Source organism: Hyperoodon ampullatus, assembly GCF_949752795.1.
Source record: "Hyperoodon ampullatus genome assembly, chromosome: 3".
Classification (NCBI taxonomy): Eukaryota; Metazoa; Chordata; class Mammalia; order Artiodactyla; family Ziphiidae; genus Hyperoodon; species Hyperoodon ampullatus.
This window is the reverse complement of record NC_136916.1, coordinates 38,210,732-38,238,209: the sequence shown is the minus strand read 5'-3', so window position 1 is coordinate 38,238,209 and position 27,478 is coordinate 38,210,732.

The window sequence follows — 27,478 nt, the reverse complement described above, 5'->3', positions numbered from 1 at the left end:
ACAGACACCAGCAAGAAATTCAGCCGGTTTACAAAAATCCACACCTGAAAATAAGTTCCTCCCTCAGAAGAATGAAACATCATGAACACTATGTAGTAAGGAGACACTCAGTTAACGTATCTTAGTTTAAGATAAAGATGAGGTTCTCGGTCAATAAGACAATTTCATTTTTAAAATGTTGATGTTAATCAGCCCCAAGCATCTCAATCCACACGTGCATGCCACGAGAAAGGCAACTGAACTGCCTTCTCTGATATACATTTGCATACTTGTACATACTTCACATACTAAACAGAGGCCAACTTCTGGAAGTGACATTTCTACAAATCACTGAAAAAAAAAGTAGTCCTCACAAGGATCCATCCTGGGGGCCATGGCATCAGTGCAGTGTGTCCTTCCAGAGAAGGGCAGAACCTTCAGTTCCTGAATGATTGAAATATCCACGGGCTCCAAGCCCTGGCCAGGGCCCTGTGGCCTGTTTTGCCAGCTGCAAAATTGCGAATCCCATGTCCTAATCTATTAGATCCCAGCCAGGCCCGGCTTGGCGAGCAGTGCCCCCTGTGGGATGAGCACAGCAGCACCCACGGAGCCTTGACCTGCAGTGACTACTCCCCACACCCGCCAGAGACGGTAAATGGGTTTCTTGCCATTTGTTTGCCACTAGAGATATTAAGCTCAAAATATAGGCTGTGGGATTAAAAGAAATGCATATTTCTCTCTTGCAGAGACATTTCCTTAAGTTGGGCTAAAGTCTAAGCACCTAGAACTTTTGTAGAGATTGTCTTGCTCTCCTGTTAAAAGGGGACAGACCCCATCCCATCCCAGGTACAAAAAAAGGTTTAAGTCATTCATTCATTGGGGGATAAATGAGAGCAAGACTCTCTGAGATCAGGTGTTTACATGTAGGGGAACATCTCAGGTATCCTGCTTCTGGAAGAAAATGGTCATCTTGCCTCGGCATTTAATTGTCAGGGTTTCGAGACAAGATTCTGTCTGCTGTCCTTCAGGGGCAATTGTAATGTCTGGTTAATTGTAATGTGCCATTCAGTTTAGATTGGTCTGGTTATTTATTTATTTAGTCCCTCCCTGCTTTGTTCCAGAAACACTTTCAGGTGGCAGAGGTTAGTTTCAATCACATAATCATTACCGTCGGAGCATAAAGCTGGGAAGCAGCTCAGGTTGGCATCTGGTGGGGTCAGTGGCCATGGGGGGTTCCTGCCAGGAGGCTCACAAAGGCCTGCCATGCCCAAGGCCCCACTCCCCAGCAAACCAGCTGTGCTCCCCTGGCCACAACTGGCTGGACTCAGGCAGGTACCTGAGTCAAGGTAGCTGTGGACCAACCAGGTCTGAAAGAGACTAAACGTCAATGAGGTGCCGCTTAGCCCATGGGGGTGATCCAAACCAGACGGTGACCAAGCATGACCTGATTGCATCCTCTTTCAGGAAGCGTGAAGGGGCCATGAACATTCTCATCTGAGAACACAAGATGCCCAAGGTCACCAGAGCTACTGCTGCACCCACATGGTGATGAGCCTGGAAGGCCATCCCAGCCTGGGAAGCTCAGGCAGCTCTCCCCATGACGTTGGAGTGCCACACTGATGCAAAGTTGAAGGCATGGCTGTCATTGTGGCAGGATGGTCGCTTTGCTAGAGGCCCAGTTCTGGAAGTCATTCTGGAGGCCCAGCTGAGAGCCTACCCCCCAGCCCTTCCAAAGATCAGTAAGCACCTAATTCCCTGTACTAAGTGCCTTTTGTATTAAAATATCTGGAAAGGTCTGTTTCCTGAAACTGAACCTGACTGATGCCAGGACCCTCCTCTGGGCTCCCAGCGGACCCTGTGGTGTGGATCACATGGCCATGGTGGCTTAGCTTTCCCCCCGCCCTCACCCACACACCTACCCAGCTGTGAGCTCGCTGAGAGCCCTGTCTGGTTTCTCTTGTATCCCCAGCACCCAGCACAGAGCCTGCAGGAAGGAGGTGCCCAATCCATATATGTTGCACGAACCAATGACTCTCCCCAGTGAGAACAAATTCTTTCTCACCCTCATACCCGTATCATTCAGAGTAGGAACTAGGAAACACTCTGGTTATTTCAAGCAAAATGAGATGTGGTACAGAACTTCACCAGCAAGAATAAAGATGGCTGGAAGGGCTGGCATAGTGAGTGTTAGAACGTGACTTGCTTCAAGGTCACGCCACTGCAGCTGGGATCTGGAGCCAGATTCTAGAGGACAGGAGGCCACTGTTGCCACGGCTACCACCATTGCTGCCACCACAATGCAAATTCAGTGACTAGAGAGTGGCACACCGAGTTGGGCTGCGACAACAGTCTTGTCCGCCAGAGCTGGTCTGTGCCAGGGCCACAGGCAGACGGCCCCTGCCTCTCTTTGGCCTCTCAAATCTCTCACGAGTGTATCTCACAGGCAGAATATAAATCACACCCAGAACCATAGCTGCAAGGGCATCTGGGAAATGCACACTGGCTCCCAGCACTGAGGGCAGGGGTTGTTTCTTCATTACCCTGGGCCTGGCTCATGCTCAGAGGACAACAAGTGCTCCATCCATGTTTCTGGCCAAGCTCTCCGCCAATTTCTGTGGGTTCCCAAGAATGGGGATCTAGGAGAGGGACTTCCGGGCTACCCTTAAAAACTGCCAGCAAACCACCAGCACTCCCTGACCCCTACTCACAGGAAGGGAGAGGCCACAGGGAAGAGCGGCTGAATGCCTGGGCCTGGGGCCTGAGGCACCTCAGCTCAGGGGCCGGCAGCATCTTGGAAAGCAGAGGACACAAGCTGGTAGGAGGGCAGGCCTGGACCAGGCAAACAGAGGAACCCTGGGGACCTTGCTGAGGAAGCCTGCTGGCTCCAGACAAGAGGGATGCCCAGTGTGAGGGCCCTGGGCAAGGTGTGTAACCCCAGGAATCCACAGCAAGAGAAGACAGGGATCAGCTGCCCCTCCTTGGGTTTGCAGGGAGACTCAGTGACTCCCAGCTGGAAGCAAAGGCCGCTGAAGTGTGACTGGCTCCGAGAGGCAGGACCCCAGGGGGCAGTGCCCCCACTGCAAGGGTCAGAGAGCAAAGGTGGCTGCTCTGACCCACCGGCATGGGGCTCCTCACCCCTCAGCTATCGAGGTGGGTGGGATTTGGCTGTTCTGATTCGGCACCTCCGAACCCCAGTGGGTCGGTGCGTGTCTGGTTCCTTCAGCAACCCACGCCTGGCAGAGAGCAGACTCTGACCACCCAGTCCAGGTGCCATAGCCTCCTGCACAGTCCTGGGTCTGATGGGCTAGGAGGAGACCTGGGGGTGGGGGAGGCCACGATGAGGCCAGTCCTCCGGATTGGAAGCTAAGCCCCAGCGGGGCGGGGTGGGAAGGGGAGGGCATCGTGGAAGCTGCTGACACACTCCAGCCCCAGGGTCACCCGCGCCTCTCCCGGGGCTCAGCTTGGGAGGACAGAAGGGCAGGGGAGGACGGGCCCACCGAGAGGCAGGCACGCCCCCAGGACCAGATGGGAGCAGCAAACACTGGCTCTTGGTCCTCTCCGTGACTCCCCTCCACCTGGAAGTCCCGAGGGGAGCTCCAAAGGCTCTTTGCCCTCTCCAGAATGCAAGAAACTGACACCATCGATGACCACCTCCAGGGGTCGGGGACACGGGGAGACTTTTCACTTCAATCCTGCGGTAGCTTTTGAATTTGGAATGGTGGACTTGTTATTGGCCAAAAATCATACATTACACTAAACTTTACAAAGAAAAAGAAGTCATTTTTCTCCCTCCATACATTATCTACTTCCATGTTTAACACACATTCACCTTGACCGCAGGGGACAGTCAAATCACCCTCGGGCAGGACCCTCGGTGTTACTGCTCCCCACCCAGCCCGTGCACACACCCTGCCTCCCACAGGTGGTCTGTAAAGAGCTGCAGGCACCACCTTGGCCACAGGGACAGATCTAAAGGTGGCAGGTGAGCCAACGGTGGCCCAACAGGCTCTTTGCCTGGGATTTTTTTTTTTTTTTTTTTTTTTTGCGGTACGCGGGCCTCTCACTGTTGTGGCCTCTCCCGTTGCGGAGCACAGGCTCCGGATGCGCAGGCTCAACGGCCATGGCTCACGGACCCAGCCACTCCGCGGCATGCGGGATCCTCCCAGACCGGGGCATGAACCCGTGTCCCCTAGCATCGGCAGGCGGACTCCCAACCACTGCGCCACCAGGGAAGCCCTGCCTGGGATTTTTTTAAACGGTAGCTAGAAGAGAGGGTCAGGTCTCAAATCTGCTGCAGCCATGCACCTGTGGTGTGTAGAAAGCTGGTCTGACCCGCGGGGAGAGGAGAGGAGAGCCGGACGAGACCCCAGTGACGTCAGATTCCTGTCATCCCTTCCCTTTCTGCAGTTTGGCTGTGTGAGCCAAAAAATTCCCCCTTTGTCTGCCAAAACTGGTTTGAATCAGGTTTCTGGTGCTTGGTGCTTGTAGCCAGAAGAATCCTAAGTGACTGGCCTTCCCCTTTGTAAAATAAAGGGGCTAGACAGGCTGGTCTCTGGGGTTCCTGATGGCTTTGGCATCCGGGGTCCCTGTGCCCTGGAGTGAGCCGGGGTCTGGCCTGGATGTGACACAGACCATTCCCCTCCATGTCAGGCAGAATGGTTCATTCTTGGGACACTGCATTCAGGAGGATGGGCCAAATGAAGAAAAGGCATTTGGCCACCTTCTCTGGTCCTATCCTGCCATTACCTACCCTGCTGCTGGGCCAGCCAGCTTGGGGGAAGTGGACACACAACCAAAGCCTCTCCAAATAGGGAATCAGCACATGTTACCGCAGATAAACCTCACAAGCTCCCTCTGAAGCCATGACTTTCCCCTTCTAGAGATGAGGACACTGAGGCCCAGGGAGATCCAGCATAATTTGCTCGAGGTCACATAGCTTAGACAGGTAGAGTCAGGATTCAAACTCATTTTTTTCATAGACCTCTACTTGGCATTGCCACAGGCCTTCCAGGTCCTCTAGCCAGACCCACCTGGAAGGGAAGAGAAAATCCACTCTTTTCCAGGGGCTTGGCCCCCAGGGGCCCCAAAGCAGCACTGACTCCATGGATGTCAGCAGGAAGTGTCAAGGTGAGAGGCCTGAGCCAGTGTAGGTCACGTCCAGCACTACATGGCCTCAGCAGGGGACCTCTGAGAACTGCCACCGCTCTTCTGTAAAATGGGGAGAAAATGCCTCCTTTGCCTCCCTCACGATCAGGTGAGCCCTCAGGTGTGGAAGCCTCAGGACACTGTTCCACTCCCTGCCCTCGTCAGAGTTCTGTGTGCCTTGTGGGGAGCTGTGGCCTCCCGCATCCCCTGGCCACAGCCCATGCCAAGGGCCACCTCCTGGGACCAGCTAGGCTGCTTCCACTTTATCTCTGCACGAGGGAACAGGGCAGCAAATGGAGTTAACAGGGGAGGTGGAAGCTCAACCGCTCCCCCCAACCCCTGCCTTTTTTTTTTTAAGCAACTAATATTTTTTTCTGTTTACCACCCCCCTACACCGAAAACCCCCCGCAGACTAATCGTAGAAATTTTAGAAAATATATCTTAATCAATATACAGTCGACACTCATTATTCATGGATTCTGTCTTTGTGAATTCACCTATTCTCTAAAATTTATTTGTAACCCCAAAACCAATACACGCTGGGATTTGCACAGTCATTCTCCAACATGGGCAGAGCCGGGAAAATTTTGAGTGGTGGAGCGCTGGCGTTTCCAGCTGAGGTCCAGCAAGGCAGCATTCTGCCTTCTTGTTTCAGCTCTCAGATGCCAAACAAGTGTCCTTTTGGCAGTTTACGCAGGGCCACTTTTTTTTTTTCATATCTATACGCTTTTTGTGGGTGATTTTGCTCTTTGAAATGACCCCCAAGCCTAGTGGTGAATGAAGTGCCGTCTGGTGTTCCCAAGTGGAAGCAGGATAAGATGGGCCTTAAGGAGAAAATACGGCCATTCAATTAGCTTTGTTCAGGCATGAGTTATAGTGCTGTTGACCCTAAGTGCAACGTTAATGAACCAACAACATATATTAAATTGGGCTTCCCTGGTGGCGCAGTGGTTGAGAGTCCGCCTGCCGATGCAGGAGACACGGGTTTGAGCCCCGATCTGGGAGGATCCCACATGCCGCATAGCGGCTGGGCCCGTGAGCCATGGCCGCTGATCCTGCACGTCCAGAGCCTGTGCTCCGCAACGGGAGAGGCCACAACAGTGAGAGGCCCGCATACCGCAAAAAAAAAAAAAAAAAAGAAAAGATGGGCCTTAAGGAGAAAATACGGCCATTCAATTAGCTTTGCTCAGGCATGAGTTATAGCGCTGTTGACCCTAAGGGCAACGTTAGTGAACCAACAAATATTAAATAAAATGTCTTTAGGTAGAAACATCCCCCAAACAAGGTTATACAGCTACCTGTTGATCCACTGACAAAAATGCGGTGACCTGAGGCTGGCAGGAACCCAGGAACCCAACCCCGTATTGCCCTAGGAGCACTGGTTCAGCCTTCGCTTCTTCCCTATTTTCGCAGGACTTTACAGAGCTTGACTACTGAATAATGAGAATCGCCTGTTCACTATTCTAGAGGGAGAGTGTGATATTCAGTTCAATGGAGACTGAAGGTTGCACAGTACTGAGTATAGGATGATCCCATATTGTAAAAAGTAAAATAAATAAAGCAAAGTTAAAACAAACAAACAAAAAGTCCTTCACCTGTGTGTCTGATGTTTGCTGGAACTTGGAGAAAAGAGTGGAGAGGTTCAACCTGACTTTCCTGGGTGGAGGGAGAACGAGGTGTGTGGGGGGGGATGATGAAGTCTTTTCTTTATACACCTCTGCCTTGTTATGAGACGCGTGTGTCGGTTTCGTAATTTTTTTTTTTTTTTTTTTTTGCGGTACGCGGGCCTCTCACTGCTGTGGCCTCTCCCGTTGCGGAGCACAGGCTCCGGACGCGCAGGCCCAGCGGCCATGGCCCACGGGCCCAGCCACTCCGCGGCACGTGGGATCTTCCCGGACCGGGGCACGAATCCGTGTCCCCTGCATCGGCAGGCGGCCTCCCAACCACTGCGCCACCAGGGAAGCCCCACTTTCGTAATTTTTAAAAGTTTCACACAACAGAAAAAATCAGTATCCCTTTCTCCTGGTGGCGCCACCTTGTGGGTACAGCTGGAATTACTGACATTAGTGATCCTCGCTCTGACAGGTGTCAGCCGGGACCCCAGCCCTCAGCCCCAGGTGCTCCTCAGAGCCTCTGGGGACATCTCACATGGGTTCAGGGACAAGTCGCACAGTTTGTCAACCCATCGAGGCCTCTATGCATGCCAGCTGGCCCCCAGCACGGCACCCTGAGAGCCTGGCTCCTCTGATGGGAAGATGGAGGGCGGTCATTCCCAAAACCACAGGGAACTTTGAAGGGTGGTCAGCGTGAGTGGTTAGAAGCTGGGTTCTTAGCACTGTGTGACCTTTGATGAGTTACTCAACCTCTCTTGGCCTCAGTTTCCTCGTCTGTAAAATAGGGATGCCAGGGGTACCTATGCATCAAAATCAAAGCAAACTGCTTGGCAAATACCTGGCCCCTTGTAAAGACCATGAAAGCCAGCTATTATTATTGTTATTACAGAATTTATAAACTTTCAGAAGATTCCTGTGATGTTGTGATTTATAAGAAATGAACATTTGGTCCTTATCCATGCTTCCTGGCTCACAGCTCCCAAAGCCCTTGGAATTTCCTGAGCAATAAAAGCAATGGGAACATCTTTTGCTATAATACTTGGTCTCCTTTCCTCAGTTCCTGAAATCACTTCAGAGCTATAAAAGTGAAATGGGTGTCTGATCATTCACAAGCCCCTTTCCACCACAACTGGCTTTACGTTTATGAGGCTACTTGGGGAAATCCTCTAAAGACGGGGAGCTGGTTGCCAGAGGAAGCAGCCCTGAATAGAGGGGTGGAACTTGCAGTCTCACCGTCAATTTCCAGGGAGGAGAGAGAGGCTGGAGGTGGAAGCAATCACCAACGGTCAATGAATTAATCAATCATGCCTATGTCATGAAGCCGCCATAAAAACCCAAAAGGAGAGGGTTCAGGGAGCTTCCAGGCTGCTGACCCATAACCCTTCCACATGCTACCTTGCCAGTCCCCAAACTCCCCAAACTTCACAGGGACAGAGGCTCCTTTATTCAGGGCCTCGTCCTGTGTAACTCTTCATCTGGTTGTTGATTCGCATCCTTTAATATCCTTTGTAATACACCAGTAATCTAGTGAGTAAATGAGTTTCCTGAGTTCTGTGAGCCACTCTAGCAAATTAATGAAACCCAAGGAAGGGGTTGTGGAACCTCTGATTTATTTCCAGTTGGTCAGAAGCCTAGGTGACAACATGGGCTTGCAACGGACATCTGCAGTGGAGGGTGGTCTTGCGGGACTGAGCCCTTAGCCTGTGGAGTCTGATGCTATCTCCACAGTGTCAGATTGAGTTCAATAGCAGGACACCCAGCTGGTGTCCAACAATTGTGCGCTGATGTGGGGAAACCACTACACACATTAGACTCGGTGATCAGAATCCTGGTTGGTGGGATTGTGGAACTAGAATTGTAGTTCCCAAAGGTCACATGAAAATAGCCTTCTGGCTGTAAGTCCTGTTAGTCCACAAGGCCAGCCCAGATTGTATGAATTCCATTTAGACCCAAGCTGCCCCTCACCACCACCCCCATACTGACAAACAAAAAGAAGAGAATTCAAAGGGCTTCCCCAAGCCCATCACCCAGAGATAATCACTGCTGACGCTTTGGTGAGTGCACTTCATGAAGTTGGTCTATTTGTACTTTTCACTACATGCAGTGGACCTACACCCGTGGCTTTCACCTGACACTACAGAGTGATTATTTTTCTGTGCCCGCAGGTAATCATTTACACAAGAATATATGTGACTGCCTGGACACTGGCTGTTTTCCACTGATTTCTCGCTTCACTTGGATTTCCTCACTCCAGATGGTTTATGTGGATCTGTGGGCTCTGCCAAGGTGATGACTAACTGGTCAACAGGGCTGGGAGGTGCCCCTGTGGCACAGAAGGGTGGCATCGCTGCATTTCAATTTAGCTGAGATGCAAACACCCACAGACGCCACCGGCACAGGCTGCTGGGAACATGGCCCTGATATATGCCACAAAATCTCTCCTGATCTAGAACCAGCGTATATCTAGAACAAAAAAGGCTTTGGATAGATGAAAATAGGCCTTTGGGGAGATATGTCTTAGGACCTGCTCTAGCTTGGAGTGAGATGATTCCCACTGCTGTCCCTGGCTGGCCACAGAGCAGGGACAGGACAGGAGAAATGCAAAAGACCAGAGCCTCTCTCCCCAGCCAGGCAGAAACTGAGGACAGCATCAGTCTGGAACAGTCTGAGTTTCCAGGGTGAATCTGGGACTTGATGGCTAAAAGGAGCCGATGGCAGATTTCTGAGCATGTGTGGTGGGGACAGGTGAGTATGGATCAGGGAATTACAGCGGGTCCCTCAGGGAGCCACACTAGGCTTCAGGGAAGGAAGGGGGCAGGGAGCAAGAGGGTCCAGTGACCTGGTGACCAAGTAAGACCCGTGGACCTGGACCGCATACCTTAGGACATGGATGGGCAGGGTCTTTGCATCGTGACGACCCCTCTGTCCCAAACGCACACTGGCCCCAGCAAGCTGGAGTTCACCAGCCAAGATGGGAAATGCAGCTCATCTATTATGGGTTAAACTGTGTCCCGCACAAATTCATAGGTTAAAGTCCTAACCCCCAGTACCTCAGAATGTGTCTGTATTTGGAGACAGGGTCTTTAAAGAAGTAATAAAGTAAAAATGAGGTCATTAGAGTGGGCTCTAATCCAATTTGACTGGTGTTCGGATAGGAAGAGGGGATTAGGACACAGCCAGCACAGAGGAAAGACCATGTGAAGACACAGAGGGGAGAAGACAGCCATCTACAAGGAGGGAGGCCTCAGGAGAAACGAACCCTGATTTACTAAGTGCCAACTCCATGCCTGGAACGGTGTGAGGCACGCGGTCCCTGACAGGGAATCCACTGCTTGTACTTAGAGCGCATGCTCAGGTGACCTCTACAGCACAAAGAGCTGGGCCACTTTGATTCCTTCCCCTTCTTTACACAGGATAGGATCGTGATGGTTGGTATTCTTTGGGGTGGCTATAGAAGGCTGTTGGAGGCTAAGCGGGGCCTGAAGCCACCCCTTGGCCGACCCCTCCTGCTGGTGGCCGGGCCCCCTGCCTTTTTACCCCGTTTGGCCCTCCCCCAGCCTGTCCAGTGCCCTCCACCGTACGTTCACCCCCTGTTGAACACCAGAGGTGGCAGCCAGGAGCTCGCCCACTCTTTGGGACAACGAGATTTCTCAACGTTTTTCTCTGATCGCCTTTTAACAGACATAAATATCTCCTGCTTTCCCCCACCAGCTGCACACACCATTGAGAATCAAGATCTTCTCCACAGGCCCCATCAGAAAAGAAGATTTAGTCCACCTTTACTTTCTATGGTTGTCTTGCCTAAACAATGCAGGATTTCATTTTCTCAAAAGGAAATTATTTTTATATATTGGATATATAAAAATATATCCAATGATGGATATATTTTTTAGGATGACATTCCTCCTCACCTAAAGGTTCTGATATGCTTCCCTTCCCCCTGCAATACGCAACCCTGGGAGGAAGGACCAGGGCACCCCCTGGAGTAACGCAGTACCCAACCTGCACAACTGTGCATGGTGGCCCTGGCTCAGCAGGCAATCCTAGCTGAACAAGGTTGCTCTACAAGCTGTCAAAACTGGACTGTCATGGTGCGGGGACTGCAGTCACCAAGACAGGCAGAGATGCCTGCAGAGAAGGAGAGAGAGTGCCTGCCTGGCTCCTTCTGAAGCCAGAGCAAGGACCTGAAACTCCTTGTTTCAGGCCTGAGGAAGGTATTCAGGCCTTGGCTGGCATCCCTTGGCCTTAGCTGGGAGGGTGACTTCAATCACCAAAAGGGACGGAGAAGCAGCCAAATCACAAGGGCTTGGCAGAGAGAAAACCAGGGCATGAAAGCAAGGAGATGGGAACCAGCAACCCACTAAAGGCTAAAATCAGGAGGAGTCTTCACAGTCTGGACACATAACACACAAGCTTTAACACAGTTCCTGAAGCCCCAGATGAACTGTAGCCTGAGGGCATCCCTCTCTGGTTCACCCATCCTCTTGGCTCTGTTTACATACCTCCAACAACAGGGAGCTCACTACCTCAAGCAGGAAGCCCATTTCTTGTTTGGGCAGATCAAGTTACTGAAATCTCTGACTTGTGTAATCCTAGTATCTCAGAACGTACTCTGAAGGAGAATGGGGCCATTGCTATAGTAAAAGCTGGCCGCTGACATGGACTGATCACTTACGTTCAAGCATTATCCTCAGCGCTATCTAACAATTGTCCCATTCAATCCTTTCAATAACCCCCATGAGGAGGGAACACCACTAGCCCCATTTTACAGATAGAAAAGGTTCAGGTGCAAAAAAGTTATCAGTTGAGCTTCTCTGGTGGCGCAGTGGTTGAGAGTCTGCCTGCCGATGCAGGGGACACGGGTTCGTGCCCCGGTCCGGGAAGATCCCACATGCCGCGGAGCAGCTGGGCCCGTGAGCCATGGCCGCTGAGCCTGTGTGTCCAGAGCCTGTGCTCCACAACAGGAGAGGCCACAACAGTGAGAGGCCCGCGTACCGCAAAAAAAATAAAAATTAAAAAAAGTTATCAGTTGCCAAAAGTCCCACAGCAAATAAGTGATGGGTGGAGATGAGAGCAAGGACTATAACGTTGGTCTCAGGCTCAGGGTCCCCAGTGGTGCTGCTGGGGAGCTCCAGCCCCCTCCTTGGCAGGTGCCACAGAGGTCAACACACATCTCCCTGGTGATGTCAGGAACGGCTCTGGAGTTGGCCACCCTGCTCCACTGCCCTGTGGCCTCTACTCAGTTGCTGAGCTGGGGTCTGGGGTGGCAGGCCTGTCCTCAGTGAACCTTTGGGATTGGTTCCTGCCATTGACCTGCATGTCCCTGGGCTGTTGGTCCTCCCCCACTACCACCCAGGACCTGCACTGCCCTGGCTTGCCAGCCTTCCTGTGGTGGACCCCGCCGTGGTGCTATCAACATAAAGCCTGCCCCTGGCTTGGGGCATGTATTAGTTAGAGTTCTCCAGAGAAATATAAACAACAGGATAGATATATATTAAGAGATATAATATATATGAGAGAACGAGAGAGAGGGAGAAGGAGAGGAGGAGAGAGAGAGAGAGAGAGAGAGAGAGAGAGACATGTATTTATAGATATGAGGGCTGGCAAGTCTGAGATCCACAGAGCAGGATGGCAAGCTGGAGACCCAGGGGAGAGTTGATGCTGAAGTCTTGAGTCCAAGGCAATCTGGAGACAGAATTCCTTCCTCTTCAGGGGACCTCAGTCTTTTTCTCTTAAGGCCTTCAACTGATTGGATAAGGCCCACCCAAATCATGGAAGATAATTTGCTTTACCCAAAGTCCACTGATTCAAATGTTAATCACATCTTTTAAAAATACCTTCACAGCAGCATCTAAGACTGGTGTTTGACCAAAAAACTGGGTGCCAAGGCCTGACCAAGTCAACACACAAAATTAACCATCACAGGGCATTTCCGGCTTCTGGATGCATCCCATGCCGTTCTGCCTGCTCTTTCACAGTCTTGCCTTTCAATGGACAGCATCCCCTTGGTCTCCCCTTTCTAGGCCAACCCCTTCCTCAGTCTCTGCTATTTACACAGCTTGAGGACCAAAGTCCCTAAGGCCCTGATCACTCTGTCAGTCAACGTCCCTTTTAAGTTAAGAAGCCATCTTTGGTCAGCTTCCCCCAAAGCAGACCCCAAGGCAAGGATCTGCAGGCTAATGAAGTGCTCCAGGAGAACTGGGAAGGGAGTGGGGGAAGCAGGACAGGGGAAGGGCAGAAGCCCAGCAAGGATGGGATTTCCAGCAAAGTCCCAGCCTCAGTGTATTTCTGCAGAAGGCCCTGGGATGTGAGTCACACCTCAGAGTTTGTCCTTGAGGGAGCTGGGATTTCGTACTTCTGCACAAGATATCATCGGTTACAGGCTGCTCTGGGGCTGGAGTCGAGGCATAAACTCCCAGGCACTTCAGCCCTTCAGTATGCAGCTGACGAAGCTCCAGTCTTCTGAAGGAGCTTGCAGGTGCTTGCCCTGGAACGTCAGATGTTATGAGAGGAATAGGAGGGGAGCTGGATGGGGACCCAACAGTGTCCACTACAGCGCCCACCTGAACACAGTGCCCCAGGGTGGTGTGACCACACAGCTCTGGGAGACTAGCACGAGGCTGGGCCTCCTTGAGGGCAGGAGCTGTTTCTTTACCATGTCACTGCCTGGTCTGTGTCCCCTTTTCAAGCAACATTTGGGAAATTAACAGAGGAAGGAACAAAAGTTGTATCAACCAGGCATCTGCACAAGAACCAGAAACCACTCTGATATGTTAAATGGAAAGGAATTTCAAAGAATTTAATGTAGAGAATTAGGCAATTATAAAACTGCTGGAAGGACTGGGGAAGCAGTTGGAGGCTAGACTTATAGGCGTGACTCTCAGAATGCTGCAGAGCTGGCCTGCCAGAGGAGCTACACTTCCACCACTGTCTGGAAGGTAGGAAGTTAAGAGGTGGCCCATGGAACTGTTGACTTTAACAACACCCTGCTGCGGTTGTGATCCAGGAATCAAATAGTCACCACCCTTAACTATGAAAATGCCTATAGATTCTCAAGAAGCTGAAGACTGTACGCTGGAACATGTTGCTGGAAGTCCCACATCTCTGCTGCATTGCTCAGAGGTGACCGGAATATGGCCCTGGCCTCACTTTCGCCTTGAAAATTGCTTCTATCCAGAATATGAGATGCCAGGGAGTCTGGATAAAGTCGTTTTAGCTTTCCAGTTTGTGCAGTACCACCTGACATTTCATGACCTTTGTTAGCGCCCTTGCCACCAAACCAACGGTTTATGAGAAGTTTGTGGTCCACAAGGAAGATCCATTTTTTTTCCTCCAAAACCTGCTCTAGAGTATACCGTGTGAGGATGTTTTTTTTTTTTTTTTTTCTTTGTGTGTGGTACTTGGGCCTCTCACTGTTGTGGCCTCTCCCGTTGCGGAGCACAGGCTCTGGACGCGCAGGCTCAGCGGCCATGGCTCACGGGCCCAGCCGCTCCGCGGCATGTGGGATCTTCCCGGACCGGGGCACGAACCTGTGTCCCCCGCATCGGAAGGCGGACTCTCAACCACTGCGCCACCAGGGAAGCCCCCGTGTGAGGATGTTTATATGCAATAATTCAAAGACTTCTGTTGCTGTCTCTGGAAGAGAGATGCCAGAATTTACCATGGGAGTAATGAAAATAAGCAGAAATATGTAATGTATTTCGGCAGCTTCTTCTCTCTAGGAGGGTGCAGCTTCTAGAGACGTTGCCCCTGTCTTCTGAGTTAGGAGCTGAGAATGTGGAGATAAATAAGACATGATCCCTGGACTTCCCTGGTGGCGCAGTGGTTAAGAATCCACCTGCCAAGGCAGAGGAGACGGGTTTGAGCCCTAGTCCGGGAAGATCCCACATGCCGCGGAGCAACTAAGCCCGTGCGCCACAACTACCAAGCCTGCGCTCTAGAGCCCGCGAGCCACAACTACTGAGCCCACGTGCCACAACTACTGAAGCCCACCTGCCTAGAGCCCATGCTCTGCAACGAGAAGCCAACGCAACGAGAAGCCTGCACACTGCAATGAAGAGTAGCCCCCACTTACCGCAACTAGAGAGAGCCCGCGCGCAGCAACGAAGACCCAATGCAGCCAAAAATAAATAAATAAAAAATAAACACATTATTCTGAGCTGGCTGTGGAGTGGACTGCAGACTGTGTCACAATTGCCACACAGTGACGCCCTGCAGCTGGCTCAGCAGAAGCACTTGTATTATGCCAATTGTGAATCTTGCCCGGTCCTCAGGAGGGCTGCTTCTGTGAGATGTGCCCACGGCCAGGCGCTGCCCACGTGGGAAGGTACACGAGGCAGGAGGGCCAGGCTTGACAGGAGGGGTTTGGGTCAGGGAGCTGGCAGGGGCAGAGAACAGAATCCTCCTCCAAGCAGGCCAATGGAAAGGGGTTTATTGCAAGACTCTCCTGGGAGGGGAGGGGTAGAAGCCCTCTGAGAAAGTCTCAGGCGCTCTCTCCCTGGAGCCCCAGGGCCTTTTCTCTGCTGACCTCTTTACCCATCTGCTCCATTCTCCTCTCAGCTTCTCCGTTCCCTCATCACCTGGGCTGACACAGCACCGACTCCCTCAGGCTCATGCAGACCTTCTCAGCCTAGTCTCACTTCAGCACTCAGGAGAGACTCAGGTTGGGCCAGGGATTAGTCCCGGTGAGCCAGTGGCCATGCCTGATAAAATCAATGGATCATCAGGGGGAGGAGAGAATGCAGGAGGTGCAAACATGGCCACTTAGGCCCATCTGGTCTTTTATCTGAAGGAAGATATGTCTGGGTAAGGTTTTATGGAGGAGGTGAAACTTGCCTAGAATCTAAAAGGTACTCCAGAGGGACTTCCCTGGTAGTCCAGTGGCTAAGACTCCAAGCTCCCAATGCAGGGGGCCTGGGTTCGATCCCTAGTCAGGGAACTAGGTCCCACACACTGCAACTAAGAGTTTGCATGCCACAACTAAGACCTGGTGCAGCCAAATAAATAAATAAATAAATATAAAGTACACTAAGTGTATAAAAAACAGAATTACAAAAAAAAATTTTTAATGAAAGATACTACAGATTCAATGCAATCCCTATCAAATTACCAATGGCATTTTTTACAGAACTACAACAAAAAATCTTAAAATTTGTATGGAGACACAGAAGACCCCGAATAGCCAAAGCAATCTTGAGGGAAAAAAACGGAGCTGGAGGAATCAGACTCCCTGACTTCAGACTATACTACAAAGCTACAGTAATCAAGACAATATGGTACTGGCACAAAAACAGAAACATAGATCAATGGAACAAGATAGAAAGCCCAGAGATAAACCCACGCACCTATGGTCAACTAATCTATGACAAAGGAGGCAAGCATATACAATGGAGAAAAGACAGTCTCTTCAATAAGTGGTGCTGGGAAAACTGGACAGCTACGTGTAAAAGAATGAAATTAGAACACTCCTTAGCACCATATACAAAAATAAACTCAAAATGGATTAGAGACCTAAATGTAAGACTGGACACTATAAAACTCTTAGAGGAAAACATAGGAAGAACACTCTTTGACATAAATCAGAGCAAGATCTTTTTTGATCCACCTTCTAGAGTAATGGAAATAAAAACAAAAATAAACAAATGGGACCTAATGAAACTTAAAAGCCTTTGCACCGCAAAGGAAACCATAAACAAGACCAAAAGACAACCCTCAGAATGGGAGAAAATATTTGCAAACGAGTCAATGGACAAAGGATTAATCTCCAAAATATATAAACAGCTCATGCAGCTCAATATTAAAAAAACAAACAACCCAATCCAAAAATGGGTAGAAGACCTAAACAGACATTTCTCCAAAGAAGACATACAGATGGCCAAGACGCACATGAAAAGCTGCTCAACATCACTAATTATTAGAGAAATGCAAATCAAAATTACAATGAGGTACCACCTCACACCAGTTAGAATGGCCATCATCAGAAAATCTACAAACAACAAGTGTTGGAGAGGGTGTGGAGAAAAGGGAACCCTCTTGCACTGTTGGTGGGAATGTAAATTGATACAACCACTATGGAGAACAGTATGGAGGTTCCTTAAAAAACTAAAAATAGAATTACCATATGACCCAGCAATCCCACTACTGGGCATATACCCAGAGAAAACCATAATTCAAAAAGGCACATGCACCCCAATGTTCATTGCAGCTCTATTTACAATAGCCAGGTCATGGAAGCAACCTAAATGCCCATTGACAGACGAATGGATAAAGAAGATGTGGTACATATATACAATGGAATATTACTCAGCCATAAAAAGGAACGAATTTGGGTCATTTGTTGAGACGTGGATGGATCTAGAGACTGTCATACAGAGTGAGGTAAGTCAGAAAGAGAAGAACAAATATTGTATATTAACGCATATATGTAGAACCTAGAAAAATGGTACAGATGAACCGGTTTGCAGGGCAGAAACTGAGACACAGATATAGAGAACAAATGTACGGACACCAAGGGGGGAAAGTGGCGGGGGGTGGTAGTGGTGGTGGTAGTGGTGGTGGTGGGATGAATTGGGCGATTGGGATTGACATGTATACACTGATGTGTATAAAATTGATGACTAATAAGAACCTGCTGTATAAAAAAATAAATAAAATTAAATTAAAAAATTAAAAAAAATCAGAAGGAAATACACCAAAAAAATATAAATAAATAAATAAATAAATAAAAGATACTCCAGAGAGGAGTATTACAGGCAGAAAAATGGTAGGTGCACACAGAGGCAGGGAGTGAGTGGTGCTCGAGTCTGGGCCTTGGGGAAATGAAGACATCTGGGGTGGTGGGAGTGTCAGGGACACAGAGAAGGGGACACAGAGAAGGGGACACAGGTCAGGTCACAGGGGGAGCTTGTATGCCTCTGAGAAACATGGGCTTTTATCCTGAAAATAGTAGAACCCCACTGAAGGATTTTAAGCAAGGAGGAGATATGATCAGACTGGCATTTTAGAAGGGTCCTCGTCCAGAAGCGTGGATGACACATTGGAGGGGGCTGAGTTCCGAAGTGGAGGCCCAGACAGAAGACCTCTGAAATCATTCAGGTGAAAGAGGAGAGTTGGAAGTAGGGTGGCACACATACAAAGCTGAATCCTGGCTCCAGCAATTTTTAGCTGTGTGACTTTCAGCAAGTTACCTACCCTCTCTGAGTTTTGTCCCCGGAGGCATATAGTAGGAGGTCAGCACAGACTTGTTGAATCAATGTCAAGAACCTATCAAAATGTATGACCAGAGAGAAAGCAGAACACCATGCTGGGGCGGGCAGAGATGCTCTTACCACTGGAGGTGTGAGCCTAGGGGGAATCTCAAGACTCTCCAAACCCCAGGGTTTGCCCACAGATCCCACCATTTCCTTTGCCCATCTCTCATTCACCTTTTTTTTTTTTTGTGGTATGCGGGCCTCTCACTGTTGTGGCCTCTCCCGTTGTGGAGCACAGGCTCCGGACACGCAGGCTCAGCGGCCATGGCTCACGGGCCCAGCCGCTTCGCAGCATGTGGGATCCTCCCGGACCGGGGCACGAACCCATGTCCCCTGCATCGGCAGGCGGACTCTCAACCACTGCGCCACCAGGGAAGCCCTCTCATTCACCTTTAAAACCAGAGGCCCTTAGGCCTAATAAGAAGTTTTTTGTTTGCTTTTTTTTTGGTTTTGTTTTTTAAGTTTTCTGAGGTCCTACAGGTATGAAAGGGACTCTGCCTGAAAGGGAAGCTACACAGGTGGGAAGGGCGAGGCTGGGAAGTGACTGACACTGCCATGGAGACAAGGGGTACAGCTTGCCTGGCTACAAGAACCCTGGGGAAGGTCCTGAGCCTGCCCTGTCCACCTCAGTCTCCATGGGACCTTCCTAAAGGAGGCCAAGGTAGCAGAGGCCCAAGGCCTAGGTAGGAGAGGAGGTGAACTTTTAGGCTTGCTGACTGGCTGCCTCACTGGTGTCCCCATTACCTAAGTGCCTGTTTCCTGACAGGTGAGAGGACCCCATAGACATGAGCGGCTAATCTGCATTGAGAGGCCTAGAGGAGCTAGCAGTGAAAACAGATGCCCGGTTCTCTTTAGGCTACTGCATCTTTGTCCCCTCTACCGAGACTCCAAACCATCAGGCAGGCGCCCCGCGGGTCCGGAGGCTTCTCTGCTCAGGCGGGAATGCACCTGTACCTTCCGGGAACGTCCGCCAGAGGGCGCTGTTGGACAGCGCGCGGAGCCACGCTCCCGAGGGCGGCGAGGTCAGAACAGTTAACAAGAGTTTCCCGGACGCACATTAAGGACGGAAGGAGGAGGACTTAGGGTGGGAGGCTGGAATATCCTCAGTAAGTCCTGTGTCCTGTAAGAGTCCTGTCGTTGTACGGCCAGGTCTTAGGGGTGCGCGGGCTTCAGCCTCCCCAGCTTCAGGTCTGGAACCCAGGGGTTAAGGGGGATGGCCGGGCAGCACTGTGCAAGCTCCAGCAGAGACGCCAGGGGGCGCTAGTCTAGCCTCCTCCGCTATCCATCTAGGCAGCAATCCGTTCTTGGAAGTCTCCGCTCTCTGTTCCCCGGCGGTCCCAGCCCGGGGGTCCGAGTCATGGGGCTTCGGGGACGGGGATCGTGCAGAGGAGGTCGCCCTCCCTCCCTCCCTTCCTCCCTCTCCTCGGCCTGCATGGCCCACCATCCAGCGCTCTTCCTCTGCGCCCCGCGCCCTTACACACTGTCTTTCTCCGGCGAGGGGCCCGGCCCTCCTACCCCGCCCCGCCCATGGGCTCATCTACTACTTTCCCCCCGAGTTTTGCTCCTGAGAAGGGCGTGCCGATCCTCGAACTGGACAGGCAGGTCGAAGCAGAGGTTTGAGTGACCTCTGGGGCTGGGCGTCGATATTCACCCGGGACTCAGTGACCCCATAATCCCGCAGTAGGAGAGCAGGATGGGGGCGATGCGAAGAGAACCTTCGGAAGCCGGGAAAAGATATGCTCACAGCAACTGACCCTTTCCTGGGCACTCGTTCTGGGACCTCGAGGTTTTTCCGTGGGTTCAAGCTGAATGCTCGGTCTCTCCTAGGCTCTTCGGGGCTCAGAGAGAGAACACCTCCCTACAGGACCCGAGGGACGCTCGCTAGAGTGCTCGGCAGGGCATAGGCGTCGGAACCCGATCCCCAGGCTCGCACCACCAAGCTGAGCTCCCGGAGGGGTTCACACACTCTCTGTCTCCTCGGGTCCTGAGGCAGGAGAGGTGAGGTCGCTGGGGAGCCAGCCCTGGCACCCTGGGAGCCTGGAAGTCATGACTAAGACCAGAGCATCTCTTGTCCTTTTCCCAATGGGCTGCGAGAAGAGTTGTCACGGTGAGGAGACCAGCCTTTGAGGGCATCATGGGGCTCACGCTGGGCGCAGGACGGGGATGGCTGTGCTTCTCCCCGAAAACTGAACCGCCTTTTTTCACGCCCTTAACTCCGGAAAGGCTTGATCCAACTGGAAGCTGGGGGTCTGGGCCCCGAGGAAAGAGAGGAAGGGGTAATTCAGGCTTCAGGAGTGCAGCGGGGAGGGTGGGGAAGTCGAGGAGGTGCGCTGCTGGTTGTTTCCCCTTCCCCCATTCCTGAGGCCGCGGCTACTGCCTCCTCAAAAGCTGCACAGCCGGCAAACAACAGGGTTCGGGCAAGCCCCCGGGTGAGAGCGTGCAGGCTGGGAGAGTGTCAGCGAGAATTATACTAGGCCTGCACCCGTGCTCATTCCCTCCAGACCGGGCGAGACCCAGATAACCCCGTGCGACCCCGCCGCGGCCTCCAAAAAGGGCAGCTGAGAGCGGGAGTGGAGAGGACGGGAGGGGGCCGCCAGGGCCCGGGTTTGGCGGGCGCGTCAATGGGCGGCAGGGGCCAGAGCAGCGGCCTAATGGATTCAGGCCTGCTCGGCTGAGGCACACCCGCCCGCCCGCCCGCCTGAGCTCTCAATAGCGGACAATGGAGTCCCGGGGTGACCTGAACAAAGAATTTGGAAGTAGTTAAACTGCAGAACACGTTCTGGGCCTGGGTGCCTCCTTTCAAAAAGAGCACAGGGAGAAGAAAAGAAAGCACTGGGGGGTGGAGGGAGTGAGAAAATGCCCAGGGGAAAAGTTGGTAGGTCGCCCTAGTTGCCGCCAGCCACCAGACGCCAGGAATTCAATGCGAAATGGGGGGAGCGGGGGAGAGTGGCCCAAGTCGGCCGGACTGCAGGGATAGGCTGAGAAAGTTCTCCCAGAGATGGCTAGGGTTCCCCAACAGGGCCGAGTCTTTGCTCAGGGCAGGAATCCTGACCCCAGGCTTCCACTATGGGTCAGGCTCAGGAGCTGGGCTGCCCAGGGAGACTAGAAGAAGCTTCTCTTGGGCTCTGGATGCTAGAATGGAGGCCAAAGGGGGGGAGGGGGAGGGGGGAGGGAGTGACTGGGCCTTGCCCTTGTTCTCTGGTGGAGATTCTAAATGCACTCTCTCTCTCTCTCTCTTCTGGGTCCCTGTGTCTAGCCCTCCACCTCACTGGGTCTCTCCAAAACTCCTCTAGCAGGATCTCTCTGGACAGGTCTCCCTCTCTGATCCTTTCCTCAGAGCTTGTTTTTGTTTTTCTTTCTCCATCCATTTCAGGAAAGCTAGGTGCCCTCCCCACCTCGGCTCACCCTACCCCACACAACCAGCAATCGAGATTCTTCCAATGAGAATATTCTCTCTCTCTTTTTCTTTTAAAGTCAGGCCTCTGGGTGTAGAAATTAAGGCCAATTATTATTTTTATCTCATATTTTTCTGATCTTTCTCAATTTTTCCACAATGAACTGTCACAAAGCAGAAGAAGGGGAAGTCAATTAGAAAAGCAGTCAGTTTCACTGTTGTCAAAGTAATTTAGAAGAGGAGAAACAGGAGAGGTTATAGAGACCAAAAGAGTAAATAAAATGACAGGAAAAAAATGGTCAAGAAATGCGTTGGGGTGGTGGGGTGGCGAGACAAATCATCTTTCCCTCTTGTAGACCTTTCCTCAAGTTGTTCAGGAAAGAGAGAAGTAGGAAAGAAGAAAGGCGCTGTGGCGGCCACAGCTTTTAGGAGGCAATGCCTCTAGAATCGGAGAGAGCGCGCCCCAGCCAGGCGGCTCCCTCCTATGGGAGGCGCTCAGTTTGCAAGGGGTTAACAGCATTGCTCGTGAACTTGGCCCGTCTGTCTGGCTCGTGATGGATGGTGAAACCCGCTGACAAGTTCAGCCGGAGGGACCTCCCCTGCTGTGGCGGCGGGAGAAACACACAAGCAGAGGGGACCCGGGACGAGCGGCCAGGGCGCGCGGGGGAAGACGGTGGTTAGGCGACAAGGCAGGGCGACCGACAAGGCGCGCTGCTCTTCCTGCCCTCTCGGCTCCCGCCTCTCCTTGACCGCTCGCCTCCTTCCCTGAAGCTTTCCGACATCACCGTGGAGCACCAAAGTTTCCCGGGGTTCCGCGCTGGGTGTCCCAGAACCCCCTGCCGGCCCCTGTGAGCAAGGCTGGGCGAAGGGAGCGGGGCGTCGGGAGCCAGCCTCTCAGGAGGCCGAGTTCAGCATTTGGACAGCGGCTCCGGGGCGCCGTCGGCCAAGAGCATGCAGTTTGCAGGTACACAGCCCAGGACAGGGCGGGGAGAGGGGAGGCGGAGACATTGGGCTTTGGAGAGGCAGGACCCAGACTGGAGGGCACCCTCCGCTCCGCTCGGGACACGTTTCCCCGAGCTAAAATATCCCTTCTGAGCACACACTGGGGCTCCGGGACCGGCCAATCCAGCGTGGATACCCTCAGCCTAACCAACGCTTGCGTAGGGGAAAAGGTCAAACGTCCCCTTTCAGCCCAGAGAGTAGACGCCCCCATCCTCCCAGCTCTCCATTCTCCCCAAAGCATTCTCCCCGGATCCCTTAGCTCAGGGCTGCCAGCGAGGCTTCCAACCCGCGGCTCCCAGGTTGTTGTTAGCTCTGGACGAGTCTGGCGACGCAAGGGGAATGGAGGGCTCGAATGGCGCCGCGACTCCCCGGGAAAAGCTGGGAGGAAAGCGGGGCGGGGGAAGGAAGCGCCGGGGCGCGGGGATGGGAGCCCCTAGCAGCTTGCCTCCGCCCCCTCCATTCCGCACTGGTCGGGGTGAGGGGAGGGGGGGCGGGGGGAGCCGCGCTGACGTCACTGCGGGCCGTGCCCGCCCGAGAAGGCGGCGCTGAGAGCTGCTCAGAGCCCGGAGAAGCCGCGTACCGCCAGGAGCCCCCGAACCACCGCTGCCTTGCTCGCCTCCCGCGGCTCTCGGCCGTGCGTCCGCCGGGGCAGGGGCGCCTGGAGAGCGGCCGGAGCCGGGCCTGAGCCCGGGAACGCGCCAGATCAGGGGCCGCGGAGCCGCTGTCCCCGCAGCCGCCCCACCCCCGCCGCTGCCTCGCTGGCCCCCGGCCCCCTTCCCGGTCCGTAAGTGCCGCTGTCTGCTGTGTCTCAGTGAGGCTGGGGAGAGGGGGCTAGGGCGCCAGGGCGGTAGTCTCGCCTAGGGCAGCATCAGGGAGCTGGTCTGGACTGGGAGAGGGGGCTGGGGCATCCCTGCTCAGCCCCCTTGGGCAGCACGGGCGGCTCTGGGCTTCCCGTTGCCGCCGGGCAGGGTGCGGGGTGCGCTCTGACTGCGGGTGGAAGGTGGGATCAGCTTCTGGATCCTGACCCATCATCCCCAACAAACCATCAAGGCCAAGGTCAAGGGTCGTGGGGCAGTGGGAAGCGCCCAGCGGTGAGGACTTTGGGTGTGCAGAGAGGGGAGGGCGCAGGGCCGATGGAAGTTGTGGGATGGCAGACAGGTTTAGCAGAAAGGAGGGAATGTTTCCGAAGTGAGGTTTCCTGGAGTCCTCGGATCTCCCCCTTCCTCCCCTCTGCCCCTAACTCTCCTCTTCCTTCGTATCCCCTCCCCCACAAAAACAACCCTGAAAGTGACTTCCTGAAAAAATATTTTAAGAAATAATGCAACACACAGTACCCACTCAAGATTTATGGCACGCTTTCCCCTTCTGTATTGGGAAGTTGCTGGAAAATGCTTTCTGCTCTCCTCCCCTCTCCATGCCCCAGAACAGGCCTCTTGGATCTGTCTGAGGGTGTCTCTTCCGCCTCCTCCATCCCAGGCTCCAGTGAGCTTGGAAGGAATGAGGGTGGCAGTGGAGATTGAAGCTTTGGTGAGGGGCTTCTCTGGGAGAAGTCTGAGGTGGGGGGATGTCCAGGCTGGCCCACAGCAAGGCAGGGAGGTAGCAGAAGCTAGGAGTGGCTCCAGGTCAGATCGTGGTGGCTGTGCATGCACCCAGAAATACACAGTCTGATTCTTTGTGACTGAGGAGAAATAGAGATGCTGGGGCTGAAAGGGAGCCCCTTTTTGAGCCCTTCATACCCTGAAAAAGGCGGTTTCTCCAGCTATATATAGAGAGAGAATGGAGTTTGATGGTCTGGCTTTCAATCAAGGAAAAGAGGCCAGAAGGTAGGATAGGTGGGCACGGAGGTAGGGGTATCATGCAAAGCTCCACCGCAGGAGCCTCTATCAGCAATGCTAGCTGCTGGGGACCCCAGGGGAGGAGTGCTGCTCTGCCCATGCCTTTTCAGGAGAGGTGTTTCCCAGTTCCTGCCCAGCCTGGGTCTCCCCAGAGCCCACACCCTGGATGCCTAAGCCTTAGCTTCTGAGGAAAGGGAGGCTAGATGTGGGAGCCATAGAGGGCACCACAGCCCAGCTGACCAGGTGTACATGAAGGTGGATGTGGAGGCCCCTGGGGCCCTGGGTGCAGGAAGCTGGGTCCATCTGAGTTAGTCCAGTGCTGGACTTTCAGACTCCAGACAATAGGAAGATCAGCTTTATCAAAGCTTGAGCCTGATGAAGGAGCAAGGGAGGGAGGGAGCAGTGTGGAAACGGCACTGTGGACTTGGCCTAGGTTGTGACCTGAGATACTGTCTCCTAATTAAGGCCCAGAGGTGTCCAGGAAAGGAAGGCTAGATCCAGGCTGAATGTCAGGTCCCATGGCTGATGGAGCTTGGGGAGCTCCACCGGTCTCAGGCTCTCAGTCTCTGGATAAAGGCAAGTCTGGTAGCAGGATAATGGGTCCCCGCACAGGGCTGTTGGCTAGGGTCAGAACTGCCTACTCTCCTTGCATTTAACCCGTTAACTCACTGAGTCCTAAAATGGCGGGGGGGGGGAGTGCACCCTCCTGCGGGTAGTTAGGGCCCTCGCACTGAGTTGTGTAACCACCAAGAGGAAACAGGAACTTGGGCCAAAGCCATCTCGGCGCCCAAGCAGCTGAGGTTGCCAATGGGTATGAGAGCGCTTGTGTACACGTGTGCCTGCACGGGCAAGGTATCTGCCACCTGCCTTAGGCCGGCTGCTAGATGGGTGTTTGGGCCAAGTGTGGGAGGAGGGATTTTCAGGTTGTGTGAATCTGAAGGGGTACAGGGCACATGAGTGACTGCAGCAAGGATGGGCATTTCTGTAGATACAGGAGTGGGGGGCCCAGGAGCCCCTCTGTCCTTTGGTGGAGATTCAAGGATGAAAAATGAAGTCTCTGGCCCTCGGTGGAGGTGCCTAGGAGGGAAGCCTCCTCATGAGGGGCCACCTGCCAACGGGACTCTCTCTTTAGCTGTCATTCTTTTCTTCTGGTAGCCGCTAGCACCCCTGGAGCTTGGTTTGGGACTGTGGGGAGGAAGCCAAGGATGATCGGGGCAAAGGGAGTGGTGGCAAGAGAGGTCCAGCGGGCGGCTCTCAGCACCATGGCCAGGGCTCAGCCACCACCGCTGGCACTTTAGTCTCAACACCCAGCACTCAGTCAGCCCCAGTGCCTGCTTTCCCATCACCTTAGGGCCTGTGCTGGGCCCACGGGCCAAGGCCAGGGGATTGGCGTGGGACAAAGCGCACAGATCCCATACCCAGTCCAATGTGCAGACAAGAGAGTGATCGGGGCCAGGGCTGATCAGCTTCTCCCCACTCGGGCTTGGAATCAGCCTGCTCGACAGCCTGACACCTCAGCTGGTGGTGCCAGGCCCACACAATGCACCTCCACTTGGCATCAACCTGGGCCATTTCCTGGGCCCCTGTCTAATCTGTGCATGGAGGCCGGCCACCAGACCAAGGAGACTACGGTCAGCCCTGACCCACCAGAGCAGCCTCCTCACCGATGCCTATGCCCTCAAGGTCGGATTTTTCTGTGGCCTCCTTCCTGGGAGTAGTGCTACAATGGCCAGGTGCTGGAGGGGGAGAGGGAGGGGGAGGGGGTCGCTCATCTGGGACAGTCCCACTCAAGCAGGGCATGGGACCTTTGCTGGCTGGCCTCACCTGCTCCCCGCCAAGGGACTCAGTTTCCCATAAAGGGTAGCAGAAATGTGGCCCTGATAACTGTGGCCTCTCGCATCTGAACTCAATCCAAATCAGGCTTTTAATTCTTCCTCCCAGAGCCCCCACCCGCCCTCAGCTTGCCAGTCGGGCCTCCGGCGCCGTTGTGTTACCGTGAGCCTCGCTGAGGAGCCATTTTGTGCAGCATCCTGCTTAAATCACACTCCGAGGGGCTTCTTCCTCGCTTTCCCTTCCCCCACGCTCCCTCTCTCCCCTTCCTCTCTCGCAGGTGAGCAGTGCTTCTCCGCCTCTTCCAGCCTCCGCAGCCCCACCCTTCCCACCCAGGGTGGCCCAGAAGGACTAGGGCTCTGGAGGCCACCCACACACACACCAAGAAGGGGAGACAGTGCAGGTTCCTGGAGCTGCAGGAGGAGGGGAGTAAGGGGCGCCTCCCAAGTATGGTAATCCTTTGGAATTAACTGTCTCGGGCCCAAATTCGGGTGGTTCCTCCCCCAGGGCTGCTGTCAGCCTCTCTCTGTTCCTCCACCGTTGTGGCTCTCTCTAGTTCTTGTTCGCCTTCTGGAAAAGGGGATGTGTGTGCAAAATGGGATTTGGAGGGAGATGTGTAAATGCTAGGTCTGGTCTGGCATAAGCTGACTAGGGTGGGAGTGGGATGCAGGCTGCCTTGGATTTAGGGTCAGGATGAAAAGAGAACAAACCTGAGACAAGCGGTGGGGCTACAGGCACTTGACAAAACTGAGACCTTGGCAAAATGGAGATGTGTCATTTTTAGGGGAGAATAGGAGAGAAAAGCGTATTTAGAAAAATCATGAAATCCTTTCCAAGCCACCCTCTTTTGCCCACTTGTTTGGAACACATCCTGCAGAGATTTGCCTGGCTGTGAGTGGCTCAGTGCCCCAGGGCCCACTAAAATGGATCCTCAAGGGTACCTCTGCCCAACCTCTCAGGTGCTGTGTGCAGCAGAGTCACTGATCTGAAAAAACTGGTGTGTTGGCTGCTGGAAATTGAGAATCCACCTGCCTGTCCCGCTGGCTGCCAAATCTCTCCCTAGCTCTTGGACTAAATTTCTTTTTCCTGGGGGCATCTGGGAGCAAAGATATCACATCTTTCACATTTAATCTTTTGCCTCCCAGGGATGGCTGGCGTGAGAAGGTGAATCTCAGCACCTAAGGCTGGAGGGTAGCCACACATCAAGGAGGAAAGGGGTGATGGTTGGGATGAGCAAGAAGGGGCGCCCATGGACCACTCACCTCTGGGAGGCTGCAATGGGGCCTCCAGGTCTGTGTCAGGCTTACTTGGGGGTGATTCTGGTAGGTCCTGGGTGGCAGCCCCTTCCCCTTGTTGAGCTACTTGCAGTGAGTAGGCCAGGTGTGTGCTAAGAGCCCTAGAAGGAGGGCCGAGGCAAGGGTTTGTGCTTTC